This window comes from Melopsittacus undulatus, chromosome 11 (assembly GCF_012275295.1).
Source record: "Melopsittacus undulatus isolate bMelUnd1 chromosome 11, bMelUnd1.mat.Z, whole genome shotgun sequence".
Taxonomy (NCBI): domain Eukaryota; kingdom Metazoa; phylum Chordata; class Aves; order Psittaciformes; family Psittaculidae; genus Melopsittacus; species Melopsittacus undulatus.
This window is the reverse complement of record NC_047537.1, coordinates 22,393,148-22,407,121: the sequence shown is the minus strand read 5'-3', so window position 1 is coordinate 22,407,121 and position 13,974 is coordinate 22,393,148. Positions and strand designations below refer to the sequence as shown.

At 48.2% G+C, this 13,974-nt stretch overlaps 1 long non-coding RNA gene across 1 annotated transcript; it reads right to left on the bottom strand.

Annotated features, from left to right (window-relative positions):
* Nucleotides 1-2,671: 2,671 nt before the first annotated feature.
* On the bottom strand, nucleotides 2,672-13,491 carry LOC115946039 (uncharacterized). The gene is made up of 5 exons (XR_004550134.1): nucleotides 13,434-13,491; nucleotides 6,358-6,567; nucleotides 5,666-5,827; nucleotides 3,933-4,042; nucleotides 2,672-2,853 (listed from the first exon to the last, which is right to left on the bottom strand). It is a non-coding gene; the product is annotated as an uncharacterized lncRNA (long non-coding RNA).
* Nucleotides 13,492-13,974: the final 483 nt, after the last annotated feature.

Genomic DNA, 13,974 nt, shown 5'->3' with positions numbered 1-13,974 from the left:
TTTCATTAAGTTCTGGGAGAACAAAGCAATGTGTACCTGGCTGGACTGTAGAGAGATGAACTCAGTACTCACCCATGCCTCAGCCCACTGCCTGTTCTCCTCTGCAGCAGAATGACCAGCCTAAGCTGCAGACAGGGACTTTAGAAAGCAAATACTCCTTCCAAAAGAGCCAAGCCAGCACTTCATAATTCCTATATCTCAGAACTGGGAGTCCACATTTCTAGTGCAACCCATGGGCAAACATTCAGAACCTTAGAAACCTAAGGGAGAGCACTCCCCAGATCAGAGCATCCGAGGGGGACCCCACAGAGCTCCGTATGGATTTCTCCAGCAGCTCCTGCAGCTGCCAGAGTTTTCCATAGATTGCCCAAGTCTGATTTCCAGCTATGAAATAGCCTGGGCCTGAGCTGCCCTTTTCATCTCAGGAATGCACAGCTGTGAAAGTGAGGTCTTGTTCATCCAGCTGAACGTGGCTCCAGAAGTGGGAATCTGTGGCCAACCCATCAAAATCACATAATGGGGTCACATTTGCACTCAGGCTGCATATAATGAGTGAGGAATGGGCAGGGTGCAGACACCCCAATGCCTTTGGGTGCATATAGAAACAGCAAAACCCACACAGAGTTTGGACAGTGAAGGAACACAGCCAAAACCCTTAACTGCACCTAGAGAGTTTCCAGAACACAAAGAGCAGTCATCATCCCCAAAGAGGCAGCTGAGCATCCTTCCACATTGGAAAGCACTTTCTGCTCTTCTCAAGCACTCAGAGAGATCCCCTGGGAAAGTCACTATTCCCTTAAGAGTCAGATTCAGTGTCTGTGGGCTTTATAAAGATTAAATAACCTGTCTGCTATTATTGCTCCTTGTATGATTAGACCAGAGCATGTAGGTCTCAATGCTGGTCGATAGTCCCAGGCATCAGGGAGGAAGCACCTATAGCCCCCAATGGCACTGCACAGCCAGATGCACCAAGATGCCCCCACAGCCAAACCTTCCATGTTTAATCCCCATGGAAGTCAATGGAACATATATATGTCCTTAAAGCTGAGCACCTCTTTCAGTGTTTGCTCAGTATTGTGAGCAAGCCCCAGCCAAGGCAGTGCCTTCAGCCTCATTCACTGCATGGTGAGCTGGTGGTCCGGGTGGGACACTGCTCAGCACAGCAATGGGACTGCACCTTCACAACAACTTTATGGTTAAGCACATGCATAAGCTGGGCTCTCATGCCCTTCTCTGTGCAGTTTCAGCCCTGCTCAAGATGGGACAATATGGGGCAAAACCCTTACATTTCACAAAGAGCTGACAAAATCAGGTCACATCTGGTGCCTCCCAGTGACATGGTCTTGTAGGCAGGGAACTGGAACAGTCCCTGCAAGACCCAAGCCCCCATCCCTGGCTGATGCTGGCATGTCAAAGCTGCAGAGGTTCAGCTTCTCCCAGCATGGACACAGGCTCCCTGCCTTCCCTATCCTGCTGGGAAGAGCTTGGCTCCCAACCCAGCGGGCTGACCACAGACCCTGCCTGCATGAATACGTTGTTAAGGCACTCATTCACACTGCAGCCACGGCGCTGGCTGCAAGAACATATATCAGGCTTCTTGTCAAGCAAACCCCATTCCAGCTGTCTGGGAGGACATCAGGATCTGCCATCACACTGCTTTGAAGGGTTTACACTTCACTGCAGCACTTCAGATCTGCAGTTGTTTCCATAACCAAGTCCAAGAGAGCCTGTGAATAGGAAGGAATTAAGCACTCATGCAAAGACCATTAAAGTCAAGGGGGATCTTTCCACTGACTTGAGAGTGTTTGGCTCCCAGCCCTGGATATCAGGGTCTGTTGTGCTGGATTTAGAGCAGGAAATGGGAGCAGGACTTTGCAGGGTTTCTCAGCCATTGTTAGAGTTCAGCACAGAAGCTCTTGGTGCCTATTTCCCTGCTCATCTGAGATGCAAGGTCCTAACTGACCATCTTCCTGTTTGCTGTAGGCACCTCCTCCATCATCCCTGACACACCTAACACCACAAGTTGGACTATCCCATTCCTACAGACAAAAGGATTTCCTTATGGGCCCTGCCATGTCAGTCCCTGATACATAACCCACATACACAACCCACATGCGTCAGTCCAAGAGGCAAAAATACCACAGACCAGAAGCTTCATCAGGTCTGAAAACCTTGTTAATCCAAAATCCACATCAGGATGAAACTCCTACTAGGACCTAAGCAGTATGTGTCTGATTTCATTCCTGCCTATTCAGTTACAGCCAACAGCTTTGCACAGGGATGGACTGTCTTTGGATGCAACAAAACAATAGAAGATCTGAGCTGCCCCCATTTTCACATAGAGAAAAAGAAGTCTGATGGGACTGAAGCTCTGGAAGTGATGCTTTCCAAGGAACATCTTTCCAGGCATCCAAAACTGCCAGAGCACAAACCACAAAGCACTCCAGGAAACATCAGGCTATTCTAAAATGCAACAAGTCTGATCCTAATGTCCTGCTAAGAGGAGCAGTGATGCTTCTCTTGCAGCAAGACAGCCTGGCAGGTGAGTTTAGTGAAGAGCTGCACCAGATACCTATGTCTGCACTTGGCATTGGCACTTGGAAGAGGCTGGATCCTTTCCTGCCTCAGTCCCACATCCCCATCGTTCAACACTAACATTTAATTACCTCCTTTGGTGGTAAAACAGGACATTTTTGCACATGGAAAGGTCATCCCCAAGTGAGGAGGCTTTGATTTGGTGCTGGAGCAAAGGCAGCAGTGGAGTCTGCTGTGTGCTGATGGCCACACGCTGCCATGGTCTTTGCAGGAGGCAGCATCCAGTGGTCAGAGACATCCTTCCCACTCCTCGTGTGCCTGGGAGAGGAGCAAAGCTGCAAAGAGTTATTCAAACCACAGGCTTAGGGAAAACCTCTCCCTCCAGGAAGATGCTCCTGACTTGGGCTGGGTTTAGGAAAACCAGAGGTGACCAAGCCCTGCTTCAGCCTTCAGTGGGACATACAGAGATAAGAGCATGCTTAGCTGTAAGAAACCTGATCCCAGAAAGAGGAGAAAGGAGGGTGGAGAAGGAAACTCATCCTAATGCCAGTGGTGACCCAAAACAACTCTGCAGAGCCAACAGAGGACAGACACAGTTGAAAACCAGATTGCTTTTGGTGGCTGTGACCTCGCATGGGCAGTGCTGTGCTCAATGGGATGGCTTTGAGCCATCGAGAGTGATGTGCTGATCCAAACTCACCTCTGCAGTGATGGTCTGCAGGCTCCCCATGCAGGAGCATCCATCCCTATGCCCAAGCATCTCCATTAGCCTGGAGGGAGATGCGGTCACCCCACTACAGGAAGTCAGGGGGGGCTTTTTGCTTGCAGAGGGATGTGGGTTTAGGAAATAAGCGTTGCTCCCACCTGCTGCAATCTCAGTGGGACAAACTGCCAAACTGGACAGGAACTGGGGTCTCATTAGAGCCACTGAGGCTTTGGCAGAGCAAAGGCTCCTCAGCTTCCATTTATAGGCTCCATGGCAGAGGTTCAAGGCAGGGCAGTGCACACCATTGCATTATGAAGTCTAGACAGCGCTGGAGCGCTGCAAGCTGAAGAATGCCTCTTCCCTGAACTCACATACAATTCCAAACCCAGCAGCATTCCTCAACCAGGAGCAATGTGGGGAAATACTGAATTCCTGTGTTCAAACAGGCCCTTTTGTGCTATTGTCTCCCTCTAAAACCTCCAAAAGTCTGCCTGGATGATGGAGTTTGCCAGCATGAACTCTCATTCAGGCTCCCCAGAGGAAGGAAATGGAGAACTAAAAGCTGCCTAAACCCTGTGGTTTTATTCCTACCTGGAATGAAAACAGCAGCTTTGGAGCAATTCTTGAAGTATCTGCTTTTAGCCCAGTTTTATTCCTCCTTTTCCTCACTCTGAGCTGACAGGAAACCCACCTGCCTGAGACTTTGCTGCCTCCATAGACCTCCAAGCAGTGCTCCCTTCTCTGTTAAAAGATGCTGAGCTGAATGGTGTCCAAGCAGCTGTGCTCTGGGGTATCTGCAGCCTCAAAGAGAGCAAGAGATGCTTTGAAACTAACCCAAAAGTGGAAACAAAAGTAGTTTTAATTTAGTGGAAGATTCCTGTTGGGTCTTAACTACTAAATTCACTTCCAATGAGCTGAGGAGATAAACAGTGTTTCAGCAGCCCCTGAAGTACATTCGGGGGGGGGGGGGGGAGAAAACAGAGCAGCACTTTCCCACCCATCACCAGCAATGGGGATGACATCTGGGCAATGCATCCTCACTGTTCAGACTGCAGCAGGGTCCAGCAGCAAGGACTCAGTCATTCAGCAGCAATTCAAAGGAGAAAATAGGATCAAATGATGATGCTTTAGACTTTGCCAGGCTGTCTCTCCCTGCACACCAAGCACGTACTCGCTTTCCTTAAGTGGATTGATAAGCACTCTGGATCAGTATTAACACACGCCAGATGCTGGGGAATCATCTCCCACTTATGGCAATTATGAGGATGTCCCAGAATCCAATAAAGCAACTGAGAAGATGAGCATCTGGTGGCGGTTGTCAGGCCCCGACACAGCAAGATAAATCTTTGTAATAAAGAGGTGTGATTATTTCTTTCCTTGAGTCATATGGCATTTAGCACTGGATACATGTGATTCTTCCTTCAGGAAGCATCCTTCCCCCAGTGGGAATGCTGAGCTGCTCTCCCTATCCTGCCCTTTCTGCGCTTAAATCCAGCCTCCACGTGCATCCCAATCCCACCAGCATCACCCAGCCAAAGGGACCTGTGCCATGCATCACCATCAGACAGCACCTCCAGCCAGAGAAAGCACTAGGTGAGACCATCTCCCTCTCTCTGACCTGGACCACCTTGTCCATGTCCACTCCATTCCATGCTTCCAGCCAAGGGCAAAACTCCATAGCTTGAGGTAAGAGAACCTGACACATATTGAGGTTTGTTAAAAGACATACAAAGTGGTGAAGCAGTGAAGGTTATTTCCTACATAAACCAGCCAAGAAATGATCATGGTGCGCAGGGAATGCTCTGTGGATTACACAACAGTGCAGACACGTGGCTGAGCAGCATTTTAAACATACTTAATGGATGATTCCTAGAAGTAATAACAAGTTTTATTCCTGTGAAAGGCAGCAGAGCTGAGCTATATTTAACAGAGGAAAGAAGCTAGGAGCAATCTCCAAAGGTCTGATAATGCAGAGTTTGGGCTTAAACATGCTCCAGTACATCTTTAGGCAGTAAATGCCAGCTACAAGGCTGGCTTTCTCAGCTTGGGTAGCAGTTTTGGGACTCATTGATTTTAAGATCAGAAGCAGGCATTAAGGCACCTGCTATGAGCTGCTCTCCATCACAAGCCAATGTTTCATCCAGTACTGAGCAGGGATGGAGGTTGGATAATTTAGAGCTATTTGCAATGTATGACACACCAGCCTCTGCCCACAGCCAAGGGCCAGCCCAGCTCCATCCATCCTTGCTGCCAGCACCATTCCCATGAAGGTTGCTCTTTAATTCCTTCCCTATCCTCACAATATTAACCCCATTTTCTTTCCCAGAGCTTTCTTAGAAAACACTCAGAAAATGGGTTGAGGAAGAGAAACATTGGGGACCATCAATGTCAGCAAATGCCACCCATCTGGGACCACATCCTTACCTCCAGAGGCCCCAGCAATCATGGTGAGCATCCTCCCACCCCACTGAAATGCACCCTGCCAGGAAGGCTTCCAGGGGGGAATCTGCTCCTTCTTGTTTATTGGTTTTCCTCTGGGCTTTTCCCAAAGCTGAGTTTTCTCTCCATGGAATTTCCTGTGAACATCTGAAAAGAAACATAACCAACAACTCTCACAGCATCCTATGAAAAGCATTGAGTGGACCTAGAGTCACATAATACACTTACAGTGTTAACACTGACATAACTTTAAAGTCAATTTTAATGTACATTTGTGCTCCCAGTTTACTTTTGGTAAGACTGAAATGCTTGGCATCAGCTCCAGCTAGGGGACATTAAAATGAGCTTTAAAGTATGAATTCAATGACTTAGAATAAAATCCAGTTCATAGCAATATTTGACTTTAAAAGCACTGTGGAGCTACTGAACTGCTTCATGCACCACGTCCCATTGCAGGGAATACAATTAAGATACTTTGGCTCCCATAATCCAGCAAGTGTATCTGTGATAGAGCTTTCCTAAGTGTCTGCTGCAAAGTGCTGTCAGCAACACAGCAGCAAGGGGACTGCAGGAGCCCAGGGCTTAGTGTTGCCAAGGCACTGCTCCTCCCTCAGCTTCACTAACCCCAACCATTTCACCTGGTTTAGGGACCTCTGTTCACTATAACACAGTGTTACCATCATCCAAAACCACAGAGCAAGGATGCAGTTGGGTGTTCTCCTCCACTGAGGCTCATGCACAGGAAGGAAAGGGGAAAGTGAGTGTTTGCCCAGCTGGATGCTTCAGAGAACGAGTCCATCTTGGTGCCTCTGGCTCCGTGTCTGTAAAGTGCTGAGCAACAGGAAATCCTTTGACTCGTTTCAGACCAAATCCAGAGAGCATCGACCCTGTAATTAGCTATAATTAGAAATCCATCTCAGCAGCACCACAGAGCCAGTTCTCAGGTCTTGACAAGTAACCCTCCCAGCCAGTTCCCATCTCCACTGCCCAAGTAGCCATTCCCTTGCTGGCCATGCCAAGCCTCAGGCCCAGATTCCCCTTGGATAAGCATAAAGAGGTATTTCTTTATGCACCTTTCTGCACTACAACTTTTGAGTATTCAATAAGAAAACATAACTGCTGATGTGAGATCCCATGGTGAGCAAAGATGAAGCCTCTCACTCCACCCTTCCTCTCCACCATCACCCAAATACCAACATGCTTCTAACCCACAGTGTGGATGTGGCCAAACCCAGTGCTACTTCTGCATTGCTAATGCCCCTCGGAGCCTGTGCCAGCTCTCAGAATAACATCCAGAATACAATGGGAGAAGCTCAGTCCAAAGAAAGTCAATTGTCACCTTATTTTCAAGGAGATATTACATTTGTGGTTCCCCCACTTCACTGTGCTTCCAGCTAAAGCTACATTGCCACATGAGCAAAAAACCCAGCACTTAGAGGTCCTGGTGCTTAGGGAGCTAGTAAATGACAGCAGCCCCAGCTATAATTATTGCCCTGTAATCTGCATGTCATGAATCACTACATAATGCAGCAATAGCTGCAATCACTGCACATAGTTCTTTGTTCTTTGCATTGAAATAAAGTGGTGGGGAGATGGGCAGCAATTGAGTGTGGAGTAAATATGCAGTCATTGTCAACCTCTTCCTGTCAACAGACACTTAACAGTTTTCCTCTGGATGTCCTGCACAACTAACAGAGGAAAGGAGTGCACAGGTTGTGCACTCGCTTTGGGTGCATGAACTCAATGTTCATGTTCTGTGCAGTGAAAAAGCACTGAAAATGTTGGTTTGGAAAGTGTGAGAGGCCCCATCCAGCCAATGCAACACAGTGCCAGGGTGCAGGAGGAGAAAAAACACCTCTTGTAACTCCCAGATCTGCTAGATAAGGTCATCACTTCCACCTCCTTCCAGATACATCAGATAAGGTCATCACTTCCAGCTATTCAAAGCATCTTTGCACATCAGCTGGTTTCCTCTCTAACTCATCTCTGAGGAAACAAGCTGGGTTAGCTCTTTAAAATGCTTACAGCCAACTGGTACCACCACTGGGCTGGGACAGGAGCTGGTCCATGGAGAGACCAGATGGACACCAATGTGGGCCACAGGTGATGCTGAGGATGACAGCAGCCCAGGAGCCACAGCTCACCCATGTCAACACCATCAACTCACACTGGTATGGCAGGAGACCTGAGCTGCAGTCCCCATGAGGCTTGCGATCAGCCTCTGAACCTACCCAAAAAGAACCCTTTCTGTGTCGTCAGAGATCAAGCTTAGCAAAGCCAAAGCTGCTGCACAACCACAATTCCCACCCCAAGAATAAGTCACATCACATCAATACACAGCTTCTGACTGTGCTCCTGCATCCCACGTGGATCAGCATCCCTAGCACATGACTTAAACACAATGACCAAATGCTCCACTGCAAAACAGAAAGGACAAGGCCAAATTCAAGGTTTTCTGCTGCTAAATCCACATGATTCTGCTGGTTACAATGGATGTTAGTTTAAATACAGTTCAACTCTTTCTCTACAGCTCAGTACTTCAAGTGTTTCTGCGTGGGTATTAGCAGCAGAGACAGATAAAATGGTTATCCGCTCATCTCACAGCTCCTTCTTTCTCAGTATGTGATTTGTTCGTATTCTAAAGAGACCCTGGCATTAATAATTCCTTATTTTAGATTAAATACAAGACTGGGAGGAGGAGGAAAATCTTCCTGTGTCTGGCAGACTTCTTTATATCTTGCTAAATTCCCCTTCAGAGCCATAGCTGTTGGTACTGAAAGGCAGAAAATCAGCTGAGCCCAGGACCCCTGCACTAAGAAACGCAGTAAAAGAGTTTCACACTCAGGCCAGGAGGATCATGCATTGATCTGCTGAGGTTTCACTGACCTCTACACCACTGTGTGCTACAGGAATGGTGCTAAATTCCAGCCGGCCCCACCAAGCATCAAGGTGACCTAAAACACCTCTCATGGGGGCAGAGAGATGGTGGAAGGGAAAGAGGAACCAAAGAATCCCACTTTGTTGAGTGACTTCGGAGCACAGGAAAGAGCATGGGGAGGTAATGTTAGTGTGAGAGCAGCACCCATGTAACGGGGAGGTTCCTCACCCAGCAGTGATGATCTGCCCATCGTTCTCCACAGCCTTTTGCTTCCCAACATGCAGAAGACTCATTACTTAAGGCAGGAAGAAATAGTCCCTCTGCAGTTATAGCACACAGCAGATGAACAAGTCCATTTCAGTGGCATTTACCACTGGATGAGCAACAAAGGCAGAAATGAAAGCCCCAAGAACAAGCACAAAACCTGCACATGAACTATTGTGTTACACCCAGTAGATCACTGGGAAAACATGATGCAATAGAAACACTCTGGCTCCTGCTGAATCCATGTGTGAACATCAATTGTTAAGTGGAATAATTCATTGCGCTTTGACTTTCACCACAAGCCCTAAGACTCAAATCCATGTTCTTTCCAAGTCGCTGTTATTTCCAGCCTATCTCCTGTGGTGAGGTACACAGCTAACCTGAAATTCCCCTGTGACACCTTAATAAATAGCCTAACTTGAGATATCATTTACTAAGGTTTAAGTGTATGCTCAGAAATACCTATTTCTGTTGCAGGAACTTGTGCCAAAATTGGCATCACCTCTTTCCAAGGCTTTCTCCATCAAGTACACTGTGCTTGGGTGGAGAACTCTACCTGTACCCTTTCCCATGGGCCACAGAGGCCTGAAAATACAGAGGGAAACAAGGTAAAAGATGCTTTCCATTCTTGGAATTCCTAAGATAGAATTGACCTTCTCAGACCCTGTTATCCAGGTGGGACGCAGTGCAGAAGCAGCAATAGGCATAGCTGAAGGTGATTAATATTGTCCCAAATCCCAGCTAAATACACCATGTAGGAATCAAGGATTAACCAGCAGCACCTCCAGAGCAGTTGTAACAGCCCAGGTACTTCTGCATTCATCCTGTTCTCTTTGCTGGCTCTCCAGCAAGACAGTGAGTCTTCTGCATCCTCCCCAGTGCAGGGATGAACCAACTGTAACTGACCCCTAAAGCAGATGAAGTCAGAGATCATTCTTGTGGCTCAAGAGCCCACGTTTAAAATGCTGGAGGCATTTTATACAGAGCCATTTGAAGCTACAAGTCCCAGTGCCATAACTCCACCTTAATCTGCTCTAAACACCTGGTTGTGCTGAGGACAGACACATGCTCCTTCCAGCTCAGTGCAGGAGAATCACTGATTGTCCTTAGTTTACATCCTATGGAATAAAGAAAGTAAACCCTACAACTTTCCTGTTGACTTCCAATAAAGTGGGAAAACAGGAGGCAAAGCTGACAAGCAGCTGAGATTCAACTAGTTCAAGCTGATTTGATGGCAAGGAGCCTGCAGGCAATCAATCCTGGGGTCAGTCACCCTGATCCTGCAGCCACATCTATTCTGGCAGCATTAGGAATGAGCTGTTGTCCTCTTGAGGTCCCTCACGGCTCCTCCATTTGTTCTGATGCTTGTATTTATATTGTATTTATTGCAGAATAAGCTATTGAACAGATTCCTGTGGCACAGATCCCTCCAGGAGCACCAAGCTCCAAAATCATTGCTTTTATTGCCCAATGGTTTGTCCACCAAGAGCTTGCCCTGAAGAGTTATTGCCAAACAGCCCATTCCCAGCAGCCAGCCACAGAGCCAGGGTTAAGGTGACCCCAGTGAGCAGATTGACATGGTTAGATGGGGGAAAACCAACACAAAAAGGGGAGAAAAGAGAACCTCAGGAAAAGCTGAGCAAGGGATGGGGCCTGGGAAGAGGAAGGACCTTCCCCACCAGCTGACAATGTGCAATACAGCATCCTTACCTAGTGGGAAGCAACAGATTGCTGCTCTGCTGTTTGCTGTTCAGCATCCCAATCTACTGATGCTTCTCAATGAAGACTTTCATTGGGATTGAAGTTGAAAGGGCTTTCCCCCTCCTCTCAGTATAAGCAATACTGAAAACCAGTTTGGGGCTGAGGAGCTCTCTCCCTTTCCTTTTCTTTCCCTTGCAGCTTTGAAACACAAGGGTGTTTTAAAAACATAAAGGGAGATACAGGTTCTGGAATGAAACACTGGGGTTTTATTATTATTGTTACTGTTTTATTGTTGTTGTTATTACTACCATTATTGTTATTACTATTGTTTCTATGATTACTACTATTATCACTACTACTATTATTGCTGTTATTAAGCACAGGCTTTCCTTTTAAAACCCATCACTAAGCTGCAACCCAAACAAGTGCATGGTTGACTTCAGACTGAAGTTTGAGGTCCTCAGCTCTGCTCCCCATCCTGCCTCCACAACCACAGCTGAGGGCTGAAGCGTTCTGGAGGTCCTTACATGACCTTGCTGTGACACAACCATTGCCTTGGCAGAGATGCCCCCACCAATGGACCACAGGAAAAGAGCCCAAAACCATGAGGTTGTGGCTGGTTTCACTCCTTCTATTCTCAAGCTTCCAGGGAGGGGTTGAGGAGCTGCCACCTCCTCCATCACTTTCCTCCCTCTCCCCCTTTTCACTTGAAAACACACAAAGCCAAAGTCTCTCCTTCACCCCAAGACTGATCCCTTGGCACTTCCAACGCCATCCAAGCTCCTTCCCAAACCCATGGTCTTGCCTATAACACTATATCCCTGGGATAAACTAAAAGCATCCATCCTTACCCAGCTTAACAGTTTCACTTTATCTTCCTACTAAAACCAGCCATAATTTCACAGCCTGTCTGCCTGCAGTCGTAATAGCAAACAGCAGCCAGGACCGTACTCCTCTTGCAGACAAGGAGGAGTCAGCCTCGTCTATGGACGGCCCTAATACACAAACCACATTTCACTCCTGAGATAGAACTTGTTATCCACTGATAATTCAATGTGGTTTTGGGGCTGTATTCCTGAGGATGAGAGTGTTCCAGTCGCAATCCCTGCCCAAAACCCAGAGACTGACTGACTGTTTGTGGGCTGTGTGAGCCGGTGCTAGGCAGGGAGTCAGAGGTTTGGGATCCATCTGTGATTTTCCCATCCACAGAAGAGAGCACAAAGCCCTTTATAGTTCCTCTGTTTTGTAAACAAGCCTCATCCCATCCAGTGACAGGCTTTTAAATGATTCCCTCAGGAATCCCACACGGGCCCTCTGTGGTTTTACCAAGAACCTGGTGGGCAGATGAGCTATTCCAAGACTTGGGAAATGTTATGGAGGGAGGTTCAAACCCTCTGCTTGGGTTTGGGTGCCTGTCCCAGCCAACAGCACAGGGAACATCTGTGCCTTTCCCCAGCCCTTCTGCTCGGTTTCCATTGCTAACAATAGACAACAAATAATCAAAGTTCCTCTCTTTGAAAGCCATTAAAATAAGGGAAAAAACCCAACCACCCTCTGAAACAATCTGCATTTTATCTTCTTAATGGCTCTAAAGCTTCCACTTGTATCCAAAAATAATTGCACTCAGCAAGGGTTGAGAATATTCCTTTCAAATCATGGACCAGATGTTCCACCGAGATCATGACACAGTTAACTGCCAATAAAAGTAATCCAACAAACTAAGCCCTGATTAAGGAATGCACACACGCAGCCCGGCAGCGCCTGCACACACGGAACATCATTTGCTGTTATTTAACCTCAACGACACAGACGTTCCGTCCCCTTCCTCCTTGGCAAAGGCAGCAGCGAGGAGAGGATTGCTTTGCTTTTACTATCTTGGAAATCAGATCCCATAAACTCAATGCAAGCGGAGCCAATGCCCACAAGGCCAAACCCCCCCTCAATGTTGCTCAAGAGGTCAGTGCTGTTTTCCAGTCCATCCCAGCACATCCAAGACAAACAGCCCCATGTCACTGCGCTGCAGGGGATGTACAGGCAGCAGCAAGAACAAGCAACCCTGCCCATGCCCTGGGCCCTGTGCAGGTCACCATCACCTTGCTTGTTACAGACCTGGTGTGGGCTCCAAGGGTTGATGTCCATCAGCCAGGCTCCAGATGAGGGCAGATGGAGGCTTCTCAGACCCCATGCACCAGGCAAGGGTTAGGGTTAGGAGACAGCCCCAGCACACACCAGCCGCTCTCTTGGACCCTGAAGGTGGTTTCATCTTGTTTGTGCTTAGCACTGCAAGAACTCATTGCCAAGTAGGATAGGAACCACCCAGCCCCCTGAGCCCAGAGCAGCTGAGCCTGCTGAGGCCAAGAGGATGAGCCTTGAAAAGCAGCCAGGTGAGGTAGATGGGAGGAGAAAACCAAAGCCCTGGGCTGATGGGAGCTGCCTGTGGGTTGGATGGGGCACATCTCACCTTCTGCCTTCCCTGTCCTGCAGCTTCAGAACCCATTTCCACTTTGCATGCTTCTAAAGGCTTCCTTTTATACCCTATAATTGCATTTTTGTAGCAAAAACATGCTCTGGAGTGAACAGGCTTCCTCTCTCAAACATCTCCAATGCAAGTGGAGAGGCATTGATTGCTCTATCAGGTTCTCTAGGGCTTTTCTCTGTGTTGTTAGCTAACAAAAACATGTTCTTAATTTAAGCATTTAACCCAAATATCTCTCTTTTAATTACAAGCTGAGGAAGAGCAACAGCCCAGAGCAACAATAAAAGCTTCTCTCACTGAACCATCACAGCAGGGACCAGGGAGGGATTTCACACAAACAGGGTGAAGGAAACCCCCCCAGGGCTGGGGGATTCAGGCAGAAAGGACCCCACCAACCTCCCCACATGAGGCATCACCTTCCCTGGGAAACAAACCCATCATTTCAGTGGCAGGAGGCTGCAGTCAGGCTGGGATATACACCTTGAGGACCACAAACAGCAATCAGGACCATGACCCACTGCTCACAGGCAGAGCTTTTATAGGCAGCACTGCCCCCTGATTGGCCCATCCTGGCCACGCCCACTATGTGAGACTCCACCCCCGGCCCATGTGCTGCCCATCACCCCTGCCTGCACCCCTACCCATCAACCTGCCCATCATCACACCCATTGCCACCCCTGCCCCCATCCCTGTCTGCATCCCTGTCTGCATCCCTACCCATCAACCTGCCCATCATCACATCCATTGCCACCCCTGCCCACATCCCTGCCTGCACTGCTGGATGCTTTGAAGCTGACAAAGGGGAGATCTGCTGCTCCACAGGCAGAATTCTCATTGGATGCTGCCAGCCAAGGGCTTCAGATCCAGCAGCCAGGCTGGGAGAGGGCACCTGGCCCTGAAAGGGGGGGATGAAACCCTACGAGGGTCTTGGCCACCTCCCTGAGTCCTGTATGAAGAGTCCAGAACATCTGTTCT